Here is a 10,306-nt window from a genome sequence, read left to right as displayed (position 1 = left end):
TACTAACTAGTCAGGCCAATAGGCTAGAAAACTAGCAAATACATATAACCTAGGTATATGTCAGTAAAGAACTGATCAAGTAAATGATAGAGCGCACATACAGTGGAATACCAGGGGCCATCTGCAAATAAAAGACTAATATCATATTGTTAAAATAAAAGTGAGAAGGTATAGAACACGTAAAACAATGTATATAGTGTGCTTCTGTTTGTATAAGGGAAAAAAGCAAGTGTGTATATACACAGACTATTTAGAAAAGAAGATTTGAAATATGATAAGGGGAGGAGTAGGAATCTGGAAGTCTGAGATGTGAAGGAAATTTTTCATATAAATCCTTTTTTTTTTGGATTTTTAAGTATTACTTTTTTAACAGGAACTAAGAATTAAAAGAAAAAAACTTCATAAATCAAAATATAACAGGAAACTAAACATCCAATAATAGAAAAGTGCTTAAATAAACTATGGTAAATGCACTTTACGGGATTTAAGGCAGCCATTAAAAATTATATGTGTAAAATTAAAGTTAAATGAGAAAATATAGTATTTTGCTCAATAAATATTTGTTGAATGAATGAAATGATGAATCCCAAAGAGAGATAGCATAAAAATTGTGGATACTGAATCATCATAATTATATAACACCACCACATATATATAGATATATCAAGAGAGAGAGAAAGAGAAATGTGAGAAGAAAGAAAAATGTAATAGTGGTATCTTCTGCTTGGTGATATTATAGTGTACAATGAAAAACAATGTCTTCTATTTTTCTGAATTTCAGAAATTTGTATAATAAATGTGTATTGTTTTAAAATGAAAAAGTTTGTTTTAATTTAGGAAGCAGGACGCTCTATCTGCTTTTCTGAAGAAATGTGGATAATAGCAAATAAATTACCCCCAGAGGTGGTTCATGCAGACCCTGCAGTGTGGACACAATTCCCTTAATACTCACCTTAAACTCTACTGTTGATTTTGAGTTTTACTTGCAAAATAAACAGTGAGCCAAAAGCAAAACACTGATACAATTGAACTTGATCTGATTTATGCTAAAAGCAGAGACTTGCCTGAGGCAAAATTCTTTAGGAAAACGTTCCAACAAGTTAAGAGAAGGTTGTGAGCTTGTACTTAAACCAGGTGAATTTTCATTCATAAAATTATTTCCTGCTCCTATTACAGCATTGTAAAAAAATAAGTTAGAAACTGCTGCCCTTGGACTTTAAATTTAGTATGTATTTACTTTGTAGGAAAGAAATAAGTGGCTGTGTGAAAAATGTCTAAAGCACTCAGTTGATGTTAATGGTGATGTTTTAGTAAAACTATTTGAAGTCAGTTGGAATCATTATTGGAAATCAAGACTTAGTAAAGTAAGGGATTTTGTTGTCTCTCTAGCAGCTATTTAGATATTTTTGAACACCAGGCTATCGGTCTATGGTATACAAATTTGTTGTTAGTTCAGTGGTTACTAGTAATTGATAAATGTTACGTCACATACCAAATCTCCTATTCTACTCAAACCCTTTGCCCACTTAAACATTTTTTACAAGAGTAGTGCTCATCTTTTTTTAAACAAGACAGCTAATTTTTCTTTTGCTAATTTTCAAACAACAAAATATTTTCTCCCCTGCATTTGAATTATGATTTTTTTTTAAAGTAAGTTTCCAAAATTTTGAGAGGAGAAATAAAGCAAAAGCTCAATGGCTTCTTATTCCCTCACATTAACCATTTAGTATATCTTTCAATAACCTCAATAATCTATGTTTCCGCCAACACGCACATTATTTCCTGGGCAACATACCTGTGTCTCTTGCCAGAATACCACAGCGTACCGTTTCAGTTCCCCTTCATCTCTTCGCTCATCATGTTCTTCCCATTGCCTTGTCTTCTGCTCTTTTTTTCTTTTTCTTTTTTTTAAAAAAGATTTTATTTATTTATTTGATAGAGAGAGACAGCCAGCGAGAGAGGGAACACAAGCAGGGGGAGTGGGAGAGGAAGAAGCAGGCTCCCAGCGGAGGAGCCTGATGTGGGGCTTGATCCCAGAGTCCTGGGATCACACCCTGAGCCCAAGGCAGACGCTTAACGACTGCACCACCCAGGTGCCCCTTGTCTTCTGCTCTTGGCCTGAAGTGTTCTGGTTCAGGCACTCATGAGGTGGCAAATTGTCAGCTGTTGCTGCTGTCATCTCAAGACTTGACTGAAATTAAAAAATCTTCTCATAAGCTCACTCACATGGTTGTTGTCTGTTAGGCAAGGCCTCCATTTCTCCCCACATGTACTTCTCCATAAACTGTCACTACCGGCTTCCTCCAGGGTTATTAATGAGAGAGAAGGAGAACAAGATAAAAGCCACAGGATGTGAATACCAGGAGTGGGGATTACTGGGAGTCATCTTGGAGTCTGGCTACCCTCAGAACTACCACACTTAGAAACCCAGACGAAGTCCCAGCTTTTCTTAGAAGCTTTCTTTAATCACTACTCTTCTATGGTTTCTTTCTTCACTGAACACCTTTAGAAGTTCTCTACCATACTTAGCTCTTAATAACGTCGTTTTTGAAATTTTTTGTGTTTCATTTTAAGTAATTCTTCTCAGTGCAATTAAACTCCTTAAGTACAGTAAGACTCAATATATTTTATAATTCCTATCTCAATTTCAGCAATACTGAGCTTAGTAAATATTGGGATGAGTCTGTTTGAGGATAGTGGTACTGAATACTTCATGCTGATTAAAATGGCCCGAGGAGCTTTTAAAAAATACCAGTGCTTAGGTGATATCCCCAGATGGACACTGGTATTCATTTAAATGCTTCTCAGGTGATTCCAATGAGCAGCCAGTAGCTTAGAATATTTCCTGCCTCAGATATAAAATTAAGAGGAACCTATTTTGAATTATATTTTGTTGTTGTTGTTCATCATCCTACAATTCCACCAAACAAAACATTTGGCATTTTTTTTTAACATTTGCTCTTTTTGATACAGTTCTCTTAATTAAGAAGATCAAGTAACCATAACTCCATTAGTGGTGAATCTAGTTTTTTCACATATATAGTTTTTACTTCATACTCTGTCCAAAATAGAAATATACATAATTGTTTTTCCAAAATGTGCAATTATCATGTGATCTAATAGAAAAATTAAATTACTAAATATAATAAAAAAAATTGCCCAAGAGTCACGACAATCAAATGAAATGGTTACAACTGCAGGTCATAAAATTATTTCCAATAGATAAAATTTATAGTCTGAAGATTGTTTTTAACCCTGCCATTTAAGATCTGTCAGGAAAGGCAGTGTCTATTTCACTTGAAGTCCTTACATTGTCTTTTCCCTTCTTTTACATTGTCCATGAGGCTTTTAAATTCTCTACCAGTTCTACTTCCAAAGTTCCCCACTATCTGCCCCCCCCCCCCCCCCCCCCCCGCCAAATGCCACCCCAGGCCCCGACCACAATCCACAATTCTGAAAAGGATGGAGTAAAAAAAAAAAAAAGGCCTTTCTGAAACAAAGGAGTTTTTCAAAGACATGGCTTCTGTGACTTAAGATGTCACAAGGAAGAGATTCTTTACTGCCTGGTTAGAAAAATCAACTGTTTTCAATTGCTTCTTTAATGGTATTAGCCTTAGTTCTTTTGCCACTCTAATTCCTATCCTCTAATTTGAAGAAATAAGTAGTGAGCTCATTTACCTCTTAAGAATGAGATGCTTCTGTGGTAGCAGAAGCTCTTTTGAAAAGGTTAACTAATTCAAATCAGAGGCTAAAGTTTAGGACAGTGATTCTCAAATGTGCACATCCTTTACATTTTTTTGTAAAGCACTTATCTGGGACCTATACCAGACCTAATCAGCATCTTACAATATAAAATCTGCACTGATGAACACTGAAAGAGGCAAAGACAGAATTAAGCTTTGCTCAACATCTTGGCACACAGGGGAATTTCTGAAATCCAGTGGCTTATCGATCTTATTTATTCTTTCAAAGAACCAGCTTCTAGGTCTGTTGATCTGCTCTACTGTGCTCCTGGTTTCTAATTCATTGATCTCCGCTCTAATTAATCTTGATCAACTGCTTTCTCGTGCATGGGTTAGCCTGTTCTTCTGTTCCAGCTCGAGCTTCTTGAGGTGAGAATATAAAAACTGCATTTTAGATTTTTCTATTCTTTTGAGTGAGGCTTGGATGGCTATGTATTTTCCCCTTAGGACCATCTCACTGTCCAGCATAAATAGATTAGACTAACAAATAAAAAGTACATGACTGTTGAAAGTAAAACAAGGGAAGGTAAGATTGCAACATTTGAAGGCAAAAGAAATTGTGGTTATCATGGCTGTTCCTGATTAATAGATGAAATAATGCAGAATTATAGAGGGTTTATAATAGTTTATAACAATAGACCAACACAGAACTGACCCAGAACCCTTTGTCCTACTATCACATAAAAAAAGAAATCAGATCCCCATGCTAAAAAGCATAAAAGCCAAATTTTACCCCATGAGTGAAAATGAACAGGACTTAACATATACTTTGTATCCTAACCTTATTGCTGGCTTCATGTCAAATTGTGTTGCAATTTCCTCTCATATTAGGCCACATTCTGTTGGTTGCAAGTTATAGAGAGCTTAATTTTTTTAAAAAAGGACTTTATATGCTTCCTCTAAAATAATATTTTAGCAATTTCATTCTCTTTCTTCCCACTGAATTTATAAAATAGAACAATGTGCAATAAATTATTTACATAATTGTCCAAACATTGTTGCACAAGATCGCAATGGAGTCAAAATAAAACTATAGCCTGCAAACAGTTCCAGAAAACAAGTGCTTTAATTGTTCATTCAACTGTTGAATGAAAATCTGAGTTGGGCAATAGAGTTCTAGAAGTGATGCAAAATATAAAAAAGTACATACTTTAAATCTGTACCCTGCAGAGACGTTTTTCCCCAAATAGTTGAAGTATAACTTGTTACCATTAAACATCACTACCATGTTACCTAAATTCATTTATTATGTATTTTAGGTCTAAACATTTGACTGGGTAAGAAAACTTAGAAGAAACAATTGTGACTGAAATAGTTAGAAGTCAGAGATATAACAGAGTTTCTTAAGCAGTCAAAAACAACTCAAATGGAGTTGTGTTTGAAAACTGTATTTCCTGAAATATGCTTTAATAATCTCTGTAAATTGGAACAGCCAAGAGAGGTAACCTCTATAGTGCTGAATATAATATCTCAAATGAACTGGCATCGAAGATGAAGATGATATTAAAATGTCAACATTTCCCCATTTTCTTCCTGTATATCACCCAAAGCAGCACAGAGAAGGATATAAAGTAACAGAAACTCCTTTTTTTGCAAAACGAGTACTAAACAATAAACTAAAAAGTAAGTGTAGAGTTTCCCCATAATAATACAGGGATGTATGCATAAAGAACAAAGGGGAAGAATATTATAGCTTCAAACTTAAGGATTTAGCAAAACACACTTCTTAACAATAAGGGTCACTCTGAGATGCAAAATCCAATGCCTTGTTTACAACAATGGAAATAGGATCCATGTGCTAGAGGTAGGAACTACTCTGGATCCAGCTTACTTCTGGGAATCAAAAGGATGGCAACAAACAAGGCATCATGCAGATTGGCTGAATTTGCGGGAAGTATCTGCAGAAAGTGAGTGCAGAAATTTGGCATAGTGAAAAACCTCCATAGTGCCTATCCTCATTGACTTGGGAAAGTTAAAGAGAGACAAACTGATACACAAAATTCTGGGTCCTCAAGATAATTCTAGCTAACCTGGAATATAGTCATCAACTATCCCATACACTAGACTCCTGAAAATAATTTATCCTAGAGAAATTTATTTGCTTTAAAGATGAGTCATGAAAAAAAGAAAGTATCACTAGAGCCACACAAATATACAGCAAGAAAAAGAAGAAAAAAATAAGAATATCTTACAAAGAATATTAGGCAGAAAAATGATCTATTGTAGCAACAGTAATTTAAGAATCTCAAGCAAAACCTTCTCTGGAGAAGGAGCATGAAAAAGATATTCTAAAGCTCAGGGAAGAGATCACAAGACAATAGGAAGAAAAAAATTATAATGAAACTATAAAGTGAAAGAAAAAAATAACAAAACCATCCCCCAAATAAAGGCAAAATATAAAGCAGCACAATGGAGAAAAAATTGCAGAAAACAATTAAATAAATATAAGATAGATATAAGAAAAGGAAGGAAAATTAAATAAAGGGGTAAAATGGAAGAGGCAAACTGATTCAAGATTTGCATAGAGTCCAAAAAGAGAAAAAATGAAAAAGAACAAATAATTCACAATATAGTTTAAGTTTATTTCATGGAAATAAAAGATTTGGATTTACACAATGAAATAAAACCTTGTCCAAGAAATATATATATTCAAAATAATAAATAATAAAACATTTCCTAGCAAATGTATAGGATTTCAATGAAAAAGAAACAAGTACTTGGATAAACAGGCAATAAGCTCAAGTTACTTTTAAGGTATGGGGTATGGGTGGGGAATCAGGATGGTCTCTGAACTTTCTGTAGAAAAATTCAAAGCTAGAGATTCTGGAGAAATAATATAACATCCTCAAGAAAAGAGGAGGGGTGGGTAACACAGAATTTTATACCTAGCCAAACTATGATTTAAAAAGAAAGCGATATGCAAGAACTCAGGAAATACTGAAACTATAAGAACTCAGAAAATATTCCCATAGGTGCAGCTTAAGTAATCTACTAGAATAAGAAAAACTATGGGCAAAAGTATTAATGTTGAGCATTTATTCTATTAACATTGAAGAATGGAAAAAATGTAAGATTAGAGTTACAAGAGTATAAATGTCACAAGCCGTGACAGTATAGAAATAATGCAACCAACAAAAGATGGAAAGAGCATGAGCAAGGAAGGTGAGAATTCCCAATATCCTCATCTTTAATGGCTACAGATCAAAGCACATCACTAAAAGCCCACCAATCATTAATACAGATATAATTACATATATAGATGTTAATAGTATGAAAATAATATAATCAAGGAGAAGGCATGGAAAAGAAAAAGGAAATACAGTAACCATCAGTGCTTAAAGTAACAACTTAGGCATGTTTAAAGAAATGGAGAAATAGGGGATTAAGAAATTCATCCTATATGATGTAATTGTTTTTTAAAAGATTATATTTATTTGAGAGAGAGAGTGAGCAAGTCAGAGAGAGAGCAAGTGAGCACGAGTAGGGGGAGAGGGAGAAGCAGACTCCTCAGGGAGCAGGGAGCCTGACACATGGCTGGATCCCAGGACCCAGGGATCATGACCTGAGTCAAAGGGAGATGCTTAACTGACTTAGCCACCAGGCACCCTGTGATGTAATGTTCTTATTAAAAAGGTATTCATAAGAACAAAAATATAAATCTCCTGATTATTAGAAAAAAATGAAAAATAGATGCATGGGAGGGGAAAAGGCTACATTTGAAAGGTTTTTTAAACAAGTATAAAAACAAAAAGCAAAACATAAAGTAATATGACAGCTAACCCAAATGTATTTATCATCATAATAAATATAAATAAGTTACCTCAACCATTAAGGGAAAGTGAAACCTAACTCTATATGAAAGACATTCCTGATTCAGAAGGGAAAACAGAAGCATGGGCAAAATTTTACCAAGAAAATACAAATAAACAAAAAGGAAGGTTACAATCTGGGGGGGTGGGGCACAAACTTATTAAAAGTATGAAAATAATATAATAGTATTATATTGATCGAATTATAAGAATTATAAGATCGAATTCAGGCTCCAAATCACTAAATGAGACCAAAACGTTTACTTTATAAAACAAGAGAGTAAAATTGAAAATTAAAATATACTAGTTATGAATCTGTATTGTATACCAAAGAACTTGGATACACTATTTAAAGGACAGAAATTATTGAAAGGGAGTTTCACTTTTCTTTGGCATATAGGAAGTCACAAGAGAAAGTGTCTTCCATCCTAAAAATGATATAAAGCTGGATAACCCAAGAACAACAACACTTTTCTTGAACATATAAGAGAGCTGAGTTACAAGGCAACCTCCTGAACTGAATTTTAAGAAGTCACAAGTTCCTCTAAGGATTGGTGGAACACACAAACTACTTCTCCTTTGGCAGAGAACAAGAGGAAGATGTGGCTTCCATAAAAGAGGGTAAGAGAACATCTTGCTAATTGTGCTTTGTGTTACCTGTTCTTTGTTGTTGTTTTTCTTCTTTACCTGCTTTCTTTTGGATTAATTGGATATTTTATTAATGTTCATCTACCTTCACTATTGGCTTCTTAGTTTTACTTTTTTTACTTTTAGTTTTTCCTCTAGGTTTTGCAATATATATCTTTAACATCACATTTTACCTATATAACTTTGTATCAATTATGTATGTTGTAAGAAATTTATAATGGTATACTTAGATTTCTTCCCTTTTATACTATATATAACTGTTGAATTATATTTTAATTCTACATATTTCATAATCCTTACAACACCTTATTACTATTTTGCTTGAGACATTCAATTATCTTTTCATAAATTTTTCTAAAATTACCTGAGAAGAAAGAAAATCTAAATGACCAATTACCATAAAATGAATACAATTGTCAAGTAGCTATTTCTCCATAGTACCAAACTGTGAAGGTTTCAGAAATTAATTCTAAAAGAAAAAGATAAACCTATATTACTTAAATTATTCTGGAGTATTTAGTAAAAAAGACAATTTTCTAAATTCTTTTTGTAAGGTGGCCATGTCATTGATAACAATGTATAAAATAGATTTCACATACACAAAGGAAAACTAGTGGTCAACTAAACTGAAAAAAATCCTAAACGAAAAATTAGCAAAAAGAATCCATTAGCACATTTCAAGAATTATACAAGAATATAGCTGGAGTGGGGTTGGTTTATTTTAGTACTATAGGGATGATTTAAGATTAGGAAACCTAATAATTTAATATAAAATTGAAAACAGAAAAACAAGAGACAACTCACAGGGTCACTTTATTAAGTAGGTAATACATTCATTCACTGGCTATAAGAAATACTTTAAATAACAATGGCTTAAACTAAATGAAAATTTACTTCTCTTTTCTGGAATAGATCGAGCATAAGCAGTTTAGAAATGATATAGTGGCATCCTCATATTGGGGAGTTTATGGTCTCAACTAAAATTAGAGAATTAATAAATGAAGAAAGGTGGAATAGATATTGGGCAGTATCAAACAGTATCTGCCATAGTCGTCCCCATTAATGATGATAATAATACTTTTTTTTAAAGCAGCATTCCTTGATTTAAAATAAATAAGGTAAATAATAGGATAAAAATAATAAAAACTATTAGCAAGAAATGTGTCTCATTCTAAAAGCCTGAAATGTAGATATAAAAAATACTGGAAGCATTCTCATTAAAACCAGGAGTAAGGTAGGATACCCACAATGACCACAACTATTCAACTATTTTCTTACAGATATTATTACAAATAAAAATACATGAATGAGAGAAATAAAATTTGTAAAGGATGAAAAGACTTATCAGTTGTTTTGGTTATCTATCGATGCATAGAACCCACACCTAAAAATTATGGGCTTAAAATAAAGACATTTACTATCTCTCATGATTATGTGGCTTAATTAGGCAGTTCTTTACAGTAATTCGAACTTTGTGTTTTAAATCACCTAATTAGCAAACAATCTAATATAAGATTCTAATATTAGATAATGTTCAACTATTTGGAGAAAGATTTTCAGTACTGGGTAAATCTTATCTGTAGGTCTTTGAAAGTTTTGGCTCGCATGTTCCCTCTGACATGGTTCTCTAAGGAAGAAAAGTAGGACCAAAAAAAAAAAAAGTAGGACAATATTTAGTTTGTCCTCTTTTAACTGAATGATGGATATGTTTCAAATCCAAGATTTCTGTGGTTAAGTTTTTAGACTGACTTTTTCAGCTTGTTTCACAAAGTAGCATTATGACTCACGCATATAGGGTTCCAGACAGAGTGCAGAAGCAGAAGCCTGATCAAGAGCCCAGCATCAGAGAAATAGAAAATGATATAAATGAATAACCAAGGTTGACATGGCAGGAGAAATATAGAGGTTCTATATGTGAACCTTCATTGGGAAGTTTCTGGGCACATTAAAATATTTTCTGGCAGTCACATGACACCATTTGAATTGACCGTTTGTTGTTATTTTAAGCTTAATTTATCAATTTTAGAACCTTTTCCAGACACATAGAACTGTTTCTATGTTTTATCCCATAAGTTGCTTAAAGTATTTGGTCTCCTTTGATGTGGA

This window comes from Ursus americanus, chromosome 7 (genome assembly GCF_024610735.1).
Source record: "Ursus americanus isolate L20-20 chromosome 7, mUrsAme1.1.p, whole genome shotgun sequence".
Classification (NCBI taxonomy): Eukaryota; Metazoa; Chordata; class Mammalia; order Carnivora; family Ursidae; genus Ursus; species Ursus americanus.
The sequence above is the reverse complement of the archived record's forward strand: the minus strand, read 5'-3'. Positions refer to the sequence as shown.